This window comes from Oncorhynchus masou, chromosome 32 (genome assembly GCF_036934945.1).
Source record: "Oncorhynchus masou masou isolate Uvic2021 chromosome 32, UVic_Omas_1.1, whole genome shotgun sequence".
NCBI classification, from domain to species: domain Eukaryota; kingdom Metazoa; phylum Chordata; class Actinopteri; order Salmoniformes; family Salmonidae; genus Oncorhynchus; species Oncorhynchus masou.
This window is the reverse complement of record NC_088243.1, coordinates 33,981,723-33,995,058: the sequence shown is the minus strand read 5'-3', so window position 1 is coordinate 33,995,058 and position 13,336 is coordinate 33,981,723. Positions and strand designations below refer to the sequence as shown.

Genomic DNA, 13,336 nt, shown 5'->3' with positions numbered 1-13,336 from the left:
ATGCTCATCTGCCCCTGGGGAGTGAAAAGGGCATGTGCAATCATTTCGACATGACACAATTAGCCAGACCACAAACATCAGCAGAATATGGCAGCTGCCACTGTCTGATTGATAGCCTTTGAGCAACACAGTTCCTTTAGAAACATTCAAACGTTTTTCTGCTACCGATTTATCGGAAAAGAACAAACCATAGAATCCTTAATTGGCCTCGACAGCTATTAAACTTAATTTACAGTATCAGTGTAGTATTTTGTAAGTGATATACAGTCTCTGGCCCCTGCAGATGACCCCTGCAGATGATAAGGGCCTCCCTGGAGGTGGGGGAAATGGCTCAAGTTGGGCCTTTCAGACACACTTAGAGGGAGCTGTGCTTGAGCCAGGAGTCGCCAACTTTGCAATCTTGCCTTTTATAAGGCAATCACTCGCACAGTGCTATCTCCACCTGAGATCAGAACACAGCAACAAAGAGCTGCTGAAACAGCCCAACAGGCAGTGTTCACATCCACGGCGAGGAGGTGTAGAAGGCAGGGAGGGTTCAAGCTTGGGGTTTTGGATTGGGCTTGGGCAAGAATGCTTAGACGGTGCCAAGTTTTATTTTCGGTGTAAGCCCATTACAAGAGCAATCACAGAGTGTGTGGCATTATGGAAGACATCCAGACGGTTAAGATGGAAATCCCTGATTGTTTTTGAGACCTGAACCTTGACATGATCCCTATTAGTCAGCACTCCCGTGGCACACAGCTATTCATTAAAGATGATTATCGGTGGGACTGAAGGCGAGAGGGTTTTCAAGGGTAGCCAGCGAGGCGAGATCAATGGGAAACATCTAGGACTGGCTCTCTATGATTTTTCTTCACTATTAGTGGAACTTCAAACAGCCACACCAGTCTGGGAGACACCATGTTCGCTCCTGTGATATCATTGCAGGCGAAAGAAACAAAGGACTGGGAGGCTACAATTAATTAAGGCGTACACACAGGGACACAAATTTGCGGAATACTTCACAGATGTAACACAAGATCAAAGGCTGAGCTGCAAGGAGTTAGACGTGCTCAACTCATTTTGGAGCCAGTCTAGCGGAAAGCTGCTATTATCTATGTGAATGTCATATCTACACACTTTATTTTCCATTACTACGTTGTTTGCCTATCTTGCAGTCATACAATTCCACAGTTAGTTCCCAGTTAATTTTCCTGATGCAATTCAAGTGAATTCAAAAGTTCCTTCTGACATTTGTATGTTTTTCATCTTAGCCTATCTTTTTGTGTACACAATTTTGACTGATGTACATGTTTTGGGTTGTCAATGTGGAGCATGATCTAACATGTACAATACTGTATAGTGACTTACAACACAATAGTGCTGTGTGGTGCTTGACTAGGCAGATAACTCCAGGATCATAGTCACTGCAGGGCTGCAGGGAACAGAAGCTGATATTGCCAGGTTGTGTGCACAAGAGGAGAGAGAGAGAGAGAGAGAGTCTGGTGATAGAACTCAGCAGTAGAGGGCTCACTTTTCTCTCACTGAGTTGTGGCTGCTTGTTTAACAGATGACTGGTTCCAATGAGGTGATAATGCACTATAAAGTGGAGGAGACAGGGATGGCTTTTTAACCAGCTGACCACCGGATGGTTTTCCTTTTTATTCAAAGGAAGGTTCATAATACCTTTAAAATTAAATTAGAACATCTGCTTAATACCTATGTCATATCCATTTGAATTTAATTATAAGGGAATGACTTATGTTATTACTACGTAACAAATATGTAATAACAGGGAGTTTTACATATACCAGTAAAAAATAATAGTGTGCTGAAAGTTTTTGTCTTATTCTGGAAACACAGTAACCTGTTTTGATTGAACAAGGCCCCGTGTGTCTGTCAGTGAGACGGAACTCCCTCCTCATTAATCTCCCAGTAGACTTTGGTGTCAGTCTGGATCATCAACGGAAACTTTCTGCCACTTGAGCCTGCTACTGATGTTTGGCTTGAAAGAAGAAGAAAGAGTAGGAATCAATTCCTCCATTAAAAAGGCTAGACATCTGTGTACCTTAGGCTTTGTGGGAAATCCTAAGCGACTCACAGCATTATCTGGACAATCCAATATTTGCTCTGAGGGACAACAAACAGCATCATTTACCTGGCCTTTATTCTGGTATACCAATGATGATGGATGAACACTCACGGTGGAATCCAACCCTTCTGCATCTCAGTTTATCCTAACTAGGAAGATCACTCTTACGGAAGAGCAGTGTTTTCTATTTTATTTAACTTGAGTCGGCATAAATGGAATTGCTCAGATTATCGTGTGTTTACAAACTGTTTCCACAGGATGTTGTCAGGTGTCCTCTGAAATTTGAGCATATGAATTGATGTGCATTGACCAGAATATATATGACAAATTATCAGTCAGCTGCTGCCATCAATGTGCAAATGGTTAAGAGGGTCTCCAGCCATGATGAAACAAATTAAACAAAAGTCAAATGACTTTATTCGCTGAGTTCAGACGGAACGAGATGTACAGCAGTCTGAAAATGAGAAAGAGCAAGTAACGAGCCGGTTTGAAGTCCAACCACAGTGTGGTGAATCTCTGTTTGAGTCAGGTCTGCTTCGAATAAAAACTGATTTGCCTCCCCCTAAATTTAGTCTCCTAAATTACACACTCCTCAGAGCATTGTAGGAATGCAGGAGGCTTGAAGGCCCTCCTGCTCTGCTCAGTGTAATGAGAAACTGCTTGTGGAAGACGCTGCTCATAAAAGCGAACACCTGTGATGATTAGACCGGGGGCATCAATCTTCATTTATCCCCACCATCAACACCAACTAGAGAGACCATTCTTCTGACCTCTCTATTATTCCCATGCAAGGAAAGTAGGCAGACTACTAGAGGAGGCCTAGAAGGAAGAAGAAGACCTAATAACCAGGCATCATTGGGAATTAAAAACTACAACTCAAAGAGACCGAACTGTCCTCTGATGTCTTAGAGCAGGGTTCCCCAACTGGTGGCCCGTGGACTGAATTTGGCCTGCGGTTGATTTTACTTGATCCCCATGTTCTAAAAAATTTTGCTGGACATAAAACACTGTAAAAACACCTGAAAATCAGCTCCAAGTGATTTTAATTTTGGAAATCTGTTCCAAAGTGTTTTCATGCTTATTAGCGAGATACTGTATATGTGATCTTGTACAAAATAAAATTATTATATTTTAGTCAAATATTATATCTGTTTATATCTCTTCTTGCATATCAATTTGCAGTCTACAAATTATTTGTAAATGTGTTCCGGCCACCTGACCATCCATTAAAACAAATAATTGGCCTGCGAGTGAATCTAGTTGCTGATCCCTGTCTTAGAGGAAACCAATGAGGAAGACTGCCAATTAATAGAAAATAGAAAATCCCTTTTGTACAATTGACTATGCTGATGACAGGATTATTGTGGTCCATTCATAGTACGGCCATCAATTTTCAAGCTTCTTCGAATTAAAATGGTTACTATATACTGTAGAGAAGATTGACAGTTTTAGCTTTGTGTTTTTGTTGGGCCAGCCAGTTCCTCTAGCAGGGGCATACCAGGGCATATTCTGTAGGGAGACATGTTAGCCCTAATACAAGAATTGGTCTGTTTTCGTTTTGCAGGTGCCAGGTGGAATGCCATACTACTAAATTCATACAGTGCCATGTTTTCTTTTTACTGGGGAAAATGTCAACAGTTTTTTTTTCTTCACTTGTTGAAACGGAAGAAAACCTGAACTGCTATCAATATTCAAAAAATGAAAACGTTCCTCCCATGGTATTTTTTACTGTTTCTTCTTGGGGGAAGTAAAATGGCAGACAGCCTTGGATTTCACCAAGAGTTTCTGAAACCTTTTCACCTTGCAATCGATAGGCATTCCCCATTGGGAGACACATTCTCTTTCTTGGCACTGAGAGCAGGAAGAGAAAACAGGCCCGTCCTCTGCCAGCCTGACACACATCTTTTGTCTCCCTCTGGGAGTGAATGGATTGTTGTTGCCTAGCAGGAGATAGTGTACAGGGAGGCGACTGATGACAGCATTTTGTATTTCCCTTGAAGCCACTTGTTAAAACAGCAGCTGTTTTACCGAATCCTTTGAGGATTCATATTTACACTGTGTCGGAATGAATGCACTTGCTTGTGCTGCTTGGTTTGATATACAATTGTTTTTTTTCAGAAGGAAGAAGTAGGTTACAGACATTGAACTTAAAGTTGGGTTGGAACTTGGGTCTACACAAATCCACCATAAAAAATGCACTTCAAGTGCATCCTATGCATAATTCCGAAACACACACACACACACTTTCCATTAAAAGGCACTAACCACATTTCCAAAGTAAAACACAGGTCTGCTTAATAAAAAAAGATCATTGTTTATGTCATTAGTTTTTAAAACCATGACAGATTTGCCATTGGGGCTGAACAAGCTGGGACTCACCAGACAATTGAATGCAGTTTAAGCATTTCTTCGGAGGCCCACCTTAGCTATTGTGACTGGGAACTAAGTGTTGACTCATGGTTGACTCTATCGGTGATGGTAGATGATGACTGATGTTTGTCTGAGCTTAAAACAACCATCTAACAACTGGCTTGTCCTGATTGGAAAGAGAAAGCTGTTTGTAAGGCCTGCAAAAAAGCTATTTTGATCCATATTATTAATTGATCTCTGAGTCTATTTACTTAACCTGATCCTTGTCGGTATATTGCCCCTCATTTGTGCATAGGCCCACGTCATAAATGTATCCACTCAAATAAAGATGTATGCTTGAGGATCATGTTACCGTCCCCATTACCTGTAGGACCATTACCTGGTTTCAGAAAATTAGTCAATTTACTTTGAAGGAGAAAACGATAATGATGTGGCTAAAACTTCAACATAGCTCACTTGTTGAATTAATGTACTTTCAACAAACCATAATGGTAAATCACCCTCATTGAACTACATGAAACAGAGAACTGGTTGTCAAAATTGTCAGTATTTTCCAGAAAATGTGTCCTTAAGTATGCAATACTATTTTTCAAATACAGAATCTCAATGAACATTCATACAGCAGAATGAATGTAGTTTCCATAGAGAAATGGTTCCATGAAAGGGTTCAGTACCTCCTTCCTCAAAATATACAGTATATGCAAGTGATTTTCTTCTTCCGGTAAAATGAAATCACATTATTGTGGCAATAACAAAGCGAACATCAACAAAGTATATAAGTTTAATGTTTTAATACACAGTACAATATAATTACATTTTTATTCTGTACAGCAATGAGTACAATGTCCATCTGTCAAAACTCCAAGTACGAAGACCACATGAGCTGATTGGACAGACATGGTTTATATCTCTACACATTCTTCATTTGAAAATAGTTAATTTCACACATCCGCTTTCTCCGCTTTCTTCCCTTTCTCTCTGAGAACAAATCTGGGTGAGACAGTGCTGGTCTGCTGTGTGTTTTGATAGAATGATAGTGATAGTGATATGAAAAAACCCTCCCATATTTCCTTGTCTTCCTCTCTTTTCACAGGCCTGTCCCGAGGCCTGTCTAGTCTTAAAGGAATTACATATCCTATTACTCAACTTTCAATTCTAACTGAATGTCATCAAACACAAGCCAATCATATTCGTTCATGAAATTGACTTTCCCTTTTGTTTTTGTGTTCTTGTTTCTTTAACAGGAAAACTCTCCGAGGGCCCCTCTTTTCATGTCATCACAACGCCTCAAACCAGTGTGAGCTCAGTGAGTCTCGGTCGGTGTAGTATCCCATCCCCATGGAGCAGCAGGGCTAGTTATTCAACATTCAACAACAGGGCCAAACTAACGCATTTGGGGCCCCGGGTCACCTACTTCCCAACCCGCCAAATATTTTTTGGGGGGAAAACAGCTAACTTCCTGCATTTCAGCACATTTTGACATTGGGCAGAGATAAAAATGTGCAGTTTTATAATGCTATTCTACACATTTTGTCATGAGGATGAGAGAAATTGTGTGGTTTAAAATAAATGTCCTACAATTCTACACATTTTGCCATTGCCTAGAACGTGTTCATATGCTTTTAGGAAGCCCCCAACCTCCAGGGTGCCCCATCCTCTGAAGGTCGATGGCCGTGGGGCACGTGCCCTGCACTCCCGTTCTGTAACCCAGCCTTGCTCTGACTAACCTAACATTAACCCCTGTTAACTCCATGCCAAATTGACAGCCACCTTCTGGGTCAAGCTGTGTGAGTAGTGAGATGAGAGATGCTGATTTGTCTGAGTGAGCAGGACCAATAGAGCGACACGCACGGTTCTCCGCGGCTGGACGCATTCATTGCTCATCAAAGGGCCCTGCTGTCTGTGGGTCAGCCTACTGTATAGTTCCGCTGGAGTGCCCTGCTGCCTCTACCAGCTTGAGCCTTGCCACTTTCGGAGAGACACAGCAGTAACACAGGACAATGAAAACACATACAAAATAAAGTAAACCCTCCAACAAAAGACATATGAAACTACCAGTGGGAGAAAGAGCAAACGATTTGCGTTCCTTACCTTTACGCTATGAGGTTGCTGCCACAGAGATATATGTGACCTGCAGTATCTAGACACAGAGACACACAGTAAGTTCCAGACGTTGTCAGTCAATAGGTTACATAAGAGTGTGTTGCTTTAGTTGTGAAGCCGTCTGAGTTTATGAACCCACAGTGAGCCTGGCCTGGAGGTTTTTTAGAAACACAAAGCTAATGTCTGCTGGTTGCTGGCTGGCTGTACTAACTGGCTGTCATCACAAATCCCAAGGGAGTGGCAGGAGCAGGGTGCGGTCAGGGGGTTGATTAATGACAACCTGCATTGTTTACCTTTTACCTTTTGTTGCTCTATCTCTCTGAATGACCCCACGGTGACAGTGTTCATTCCAGGGCCTATTGTACATGATATTCCAGTGCAGCTCGACAGGTTCTGCATGCCTCTGCCATGTCACTCAGCATAGACCCGGACCGCTGAACTTCCCGTCTCTTTGTCCGTCATCCTCAGGCGCAGAACGCTGGCCACTCAGCTTTCAGACGCTGGGTTAACCATCACTGACTCGTCCTCAACCCAGACCACCTCTTAGGTCTGGAAACTTGGGACACACTGCAGTTTGGTTCAGTTTGAAACATAAACTTACCATACCTATTCAGAACTCAGCATCATTGATCTTTATAATACAAAGGTTCAAGCTCTCTGACATTGCAACACCTAATCCCTGTGTCGGAAGCTGTTACACAACAGCTGTTACATTCCAGAACATCAAGGCAACCAAAATTACACTGTATGTGATGATACAAAAAGGCTCATAGTGTCACGACTCCCGCCGAAGTTGGCTCCAGAGTTACACATGGAATAAACAAACATACAATCAATAATAGTTACCGCAACTTTGAAAGGAATCAGACTATTGACATCTCTTTTATATGAGAGAAGGTGAAAAAGGCCATGCTTGCAACTTAAATGTATTTAAATTGTTACATTCTCTGTATAAGACTCAAGAATGGGAGACAGTGATTTAAAACCTAAGCTGGGGCACATCACTGTCTTTAGTTTATGTGAAATCTTCAATTGGGTGAACTTAGAAAACTTCACTTGGGTTTTGTTAAGTTACATGTACAGTTGTACATGTTGTTGCCTTTTGCTGCCTTGAAATTACATCTGAAAAGGGAATAAATATTATTTTCGACCAATCTACACAACCTACTCCACATTTCCAAAGTTAAATTAATAATTTAAATAAATATGTATTTATTGCGTATGTCTTCAAACCCCAGAGTTAATATTTGGTGGAAGCACCTTTGACAGCCATTACAGCTCTGAATCATTTTGAAAAAGATTCTATTAACGACTCTTAGGGCAAGAATTATCCACTGTTTTTGTCAAAATTGCTCAAGCTCATTAAAGTTGGTTGTTAGTCATTGATGGACAGCCATATTTAAACCTTGTCTTTGATTTTTCAAGCAAATTTACGTCAGTGCTGAGACTGGACCACTCAGGAACACTCAACACCTCTTGGAAAGTTATTCTGGTGTGTATTTGGCATGAACATTTGTGTAACTATATCCTAGGGTTAGGTTTTCAGAGGACTTTTTACCTGGGCTTTGCTACTTTCATATTTATTTTGATCCTGACAAATTCCTCAGTCCCTGCTGGTGACAAGCATACCCATAACATGATGCTGCCACCACAATGGAAAAAAATACAGAGGATCCACAACATTGCATTCACCCCACATTACCGTCCTGTATGACAACGTGAAAAGAATAAAGCCTGTGTTAAAAAATCCACTCCAAATCATCCATTCTGTTTGCAACAAGGCCGCTAAGTAATAATGAAAGACGACACAGCAAAGAAATGCACTTTTGGCCTAATCCAATACAACACAACACAGAGTGAAACCATCTGTATTGTGGTGGCAGCATCATGTTATGGGTATGCTTGTCACCGGCAGGTGTAGTGAAATGCTTATATTGCTGTCCATCAATGACGCCCAACCAAATGAACTTGATCCATGTTTGACAAAAACAATGGATAAATGTTGCCCTAAGAGTTGTGCAAAGTTAGTAGAATCGTATTCAAAACCAGTCACAGCTGTAATTGCTGCCAAAGGTGCTTCCACCAAGTATTATCTCTGGGGTGTGAAGACATACGCAATACATATGTTGTATTATTTATTTCATTCAGGGGTAGGTCAATGCACAAATGTTTTGGCCTTCGTCAGGGTCATTAGCGTCTCCTATGAAGGTGCGCTTCTTAATTGTGGGCTCGTTAAGGGTAACGATCGACAGGTGCGTTCGTCCACGCGCTCCCGGAACAGACACATACATGTCAATAATGCATCTCGGATATACGATACAATACTACATGCAGATATCTTTGTTTTTTTTTATATGTATTATGAATTTGGAAAATGTTCTATAATGTTTCTTCAACTTTGGAAATATGGAGTAGGTTGTGTAAATCGGTAGGAAAGAAATCCAATGTATTCCTTTTGAGATAACATTACAAGGCAGCAAAGTGGGAAAACTGGAAGGGGGTGTGTAGACTTTCACAAGCGACTGTGCATGCAATATGCCTTTGTTGTTGGCTGCATTTGACTGGAACGCAAGCGTCAATTCAACACCATGTCTGTGACTATATCCTTTAACATACACCTAACTGTATGGCGTCTTGATAAACCTCCTACACCTTTGTCGGTTTTATTACATCGTGGTTGTTTGTGGGAACCATAGGGGTCATTGTCCAAAAGAGGAACATGATGTTCATCATGCTGTTTTATGCCTTCGTTCTATTGTCTTTACTGTCAGTCAAAAAATACATGACATCAATATTGTGGTTGCAGACCTTTTTGCTGATGTTGATGCTCGTCACTAGTTGCCTTTCTGATCACGCTTCTTCAAATACCAGTGTGATGCACTTATTAATCATGTCTCATTTCTGTAGCTGCAGCAAACTTGGTTCACATGCAAATACATTTTCCTGCCCAAATTGACAAACAGTACTGTGGCTAACCACTCGTGCATTTTTCTGAGTAGAGTCATCTTCCTATTATCACCTCATAAGTAATTGAGCCAAAAATTCAGTTGACAGAAACCTTTAAATCTGATGCCACACAGCTCGCTGGTAACGCTTGGCATGTATGTGGCAGCATTAAGCAAAGTATATACTGTATTTCAGCACAGTTAAATAAGTCACAGATGGGCAGAACATTCATTCTATAGTCTTCACAAATTACAGAGAATCCTGCTGGGCCCTGTCAGTGTCTCTCATCTTCTGCCCAGAGAGCTCCTCTCACAGCACATATACTGTACATTTATGACATTCAAAACTGCTGACACAATCACTGAAGTCTATATTTTCCCTCGGGAGGCATGCACATTCTTTAATGATGTTCTGTTTCTCCCTTTGGACACATGACAAAAGAGTCTGTTGCTATATTTGCATACCCAACACTAATACAGCGCAGGAATGGCAAGCGTAATTCTGGTTTGCAAAACTATTCTCTGCAGTGTCCTAAAAGGGAACTATTTTATTTGTGTATGCAAACAGAATGTCATGCCGCTTTCGTCTTCTGTATGTGATAATCAGAGCTGAGGCTCGGCAATTCAAAGAGATCCTGTTGTTATTGCTCTTATTTCTTCATTTCCTCTGCTGCTGTCTCATTCTGCGGGCCAATACAGCCCCGGAATCCCCCAGAGAGCCAGTCCTAGCATACGTGAAGTGATACGTTTTCATTTGAAGAGCCAAATGTCATCATCATGTCTCTGTCCCTTTGCTTTCAGAGCGCCTGGTTGATGTGGTGAGCTGGCAGAGCAAGTCAGAACATGGGAGGGAGACATTTATCATCCTCTCTCTGGACTACAGCCTCCAGTGGAAATCATGTGGACAGGACAGACAGCACAGACAGAGAGTGGAAAAGAAATCATTGATGTTTTTCATAATTAGGGAACCATTGTTTTTTTGTTTTTTTAATTTTCATGAGTTTAGTTTGAGTTTACAAATGGCTGTATTTTTGAAGTCTCGTTAAGTTCTGTACATTATGTGCTGCATGTCTGTCACATAGAAAAGAAGATGTATGGACATCAAGACAGCAAACAGTTGCCAAGTTCCCACTCTCCACAGAAGGTTTCTCATGTATCATCCTCTGCACTTTTTCAGGAGCTATCTCTGTCTAGTTTTCTGTCATTCGTCCTGAGATGCTCTCTGTCTTGCTGAATGGTAGTACACACAAAGGTACTGTACACTGCGTTAAGAGTCTTTTGGCCTGCCCAGGGTAGTTTCCCCCTTCAAAACATTGTGATAATGTTGAAGTCCTAAATTATACCCAGATGAGTGTCAAGTGCATACATTGAGCTCTTGTCTGTACAAAGCAAGCTCAATCTGTCCTATACACACACAAGACACTGATGGATCATTCTAGTCACAGAAGTGAGTGTCATTGCTTGGAATACGCACTTGGCCTAATTTCAGACCCATTAGTATCAAGGATTTTGAGTCTTCCCTGCGTACTGACTTTTGTATTTTAAAGCTTGTCACACTAGAGAGTCTTTACAACATTAAGTAGCAGAATAGTATACACTTAAGCTCTTTCGGTTCACAGAGAGGGCACTTTTTGTTGCATCTGCTGCCCACATTGCTATATATATTTTCTTTTAACTCTCTGCCTTTGCGCTAGAAAGTCCTCTAAACGTACAATAACTTGTTTGAAAATAGGGGGCTATATATTTTTTCTACAATAACTGTAGAACCAAATGTAAATCAGATATAAAATACCCAAAGAGTTATACGTTCATATAGCTTGGTCAAAATATACATGTTTCACATCTTCATGGGCCATATTTTTGACCTGAGAAATTACCAGCAGAAAGCCTCCCACCTGTTGCTCTGGTGGTACAGATGTCCAGAGAGTGGCGTGGTGGGGGGGCATCACTCTAGCCACTGATTGATGACGACAGGTCCCGCAGGAAGTAACCCAGCCACCATGAGGGAGTGTTTTCTGAACCCCAAGCGGTATCCAGCAAAAAACAAGAGTGACTCCAGTCATTGAGCATTTGTACTGTGGGGCATCTTAATGTTTGGATATGCCGAGTCACTGTGGGCTTCGCAGGATAGGAGTAAGGAATTAACCCTCCTAAAATAGAGCTTAGGGAGTCTTTACAGATACTTGGTCAAAAGCCTGTAGATGGGGAATTATCAATCCTCTGCTACATGAATGCATAAGTAGTTGATGATTCACCTTTGAATTTGAGAGTCTGAGTTTGTGATATTCTTAGATTTTTTTTTGAACAGCTAAACTATGTTTTCGTACAATAGAGAAATGGAGTTTCAGAAGCCTGTGAACAGTCTTAGAACTAAGATAAACCATGGTCTGATTTAAATCTTATGGGCAAGAGACTAGATTTGAGATGGAATCCCTCTTAATGAAATCAAGGGAATAATGGTAACACTCACTTTACATTTGCTGCAACCCTATTACAGTAAAAGGTCAAAACCTAAACACAAGTCTTACATTGAAGCAGCAGAAGTTGGTAGATGTGTTTTCTGGCACTGAAAAGCAGCTGAATGTCCCTTACAGTGTTCACATAAACATTAAGAGAATTTTAAGAGAGAAAGATGGTTTGTATGGAACTTGTTCAACACTGAAGAATACAAAAATGAAATATCAAGGTTAGATGTACTTGATTAAGTCAATGTTTTGTCTCTCTGTCTCTAACTCTGTCTCTGTCTCTCTTTCTCTCTCACACACACTCTTTCACCCTCTCTCTCACACACACACACACACACACACACACACACACACACACACACATTCAACATGGAATTGTGATGGCATTGGTTGTCAGAATTAACAATTGTCAATTGTTATTGATCAGACAAACATAGAAATACACATAGAAATGCCTTTTCACCTCAGCAACACACCTGGTCATTGATTGGTCCTCTCTCATCGAGAGTTCTCTGGGGTTGATTTGCGTAACTGGAAACTGTGTCAACAGATGCAGGAGACCGCTGGTCAGGTGGATTAGGCCTAATGGTGATCCCTATCTATCTCTGCACTGTAGTCTGGGCCATGTAAAAGTCGGCACTGTAAAAATATCTTATCTGAAGTCATTTTCCTCAACTAATCTCTGGAAAGACGTATTTTAACGACCCATTTAAAATCAAATGAAACTCAATTTAAACTGGTTTTCAAGACATGTGTTTCCTCGCTTTTTCACTTTGTGGCAGCGCAGTGTAAGTCTTTGAATGTGTAAAACTCAGTAAACCCAATAGCCCATATTTGTAAGGATTTTGAAGTTGCATTATTTGTAAAGAGATTGATCTTATTATTGTCCCAAAAGCAATCTACTCACTGGCGTAGCTTGCAGAGGCACCTGCATTTATCATGGAACCGCTACTTTCACCATGTTGCTTGAATTCGATAGACGGAATCAATTCTATGAAATACTATTATATATTTGATGTATTTTGATTATATTTATCATGTATGTTCTTCATTCAGTTTTTAAAGTACATTATTACAGAGCGCTACACCAACATTGTTTTGCACAAACCATAATAACACTAATAGCCTAACTGACGTATTAGGATGACCAAATCGTTAGTGTCCTCATAAAATATATGTTTCACTGTACGACGTTACGTTTATGCATATTGTTTTGCAACATTTAACATAAACAATTTCCAAAATGATAGACCTATCCCATTTTGATTGTTGGTCAAAGTATCTTGTCTCCTAAAATTACCGCCCTCTATAGTCTAGAAAATGTTCGCATTTAATTTTAAATGTAACTAATCGAATTCGAGATGCATGACAAATACAGACTA

General features: G+C 40.7%; 1 long non-coding RNA gene across 1 annotated transcript in view; it reads left to right on the top strand.

Annotated features, from left to right (window-relative positions):
- Nucleotides 1–10,999, top strand: part of LOC135526979 (uncharacterized) — a 29,270-nt gene extending 18,271 nt beyond the window's left edge. Inside the window, exons 4-5 of the long non-coding RNA XR_010453376.1 lie at nt 5,686–5,747; nt 10,291–10,999. This is a non-coding gene — a long non-coding RNA (uncharacterized LOC135526979). The remainder of the gene's footprint in view (nt 1–5,685; nt 5,748–10,290) is intronic.
- The last annotated feature ends 2,337 nt before the right edge of the window (nt 11,000–13,336 follow it).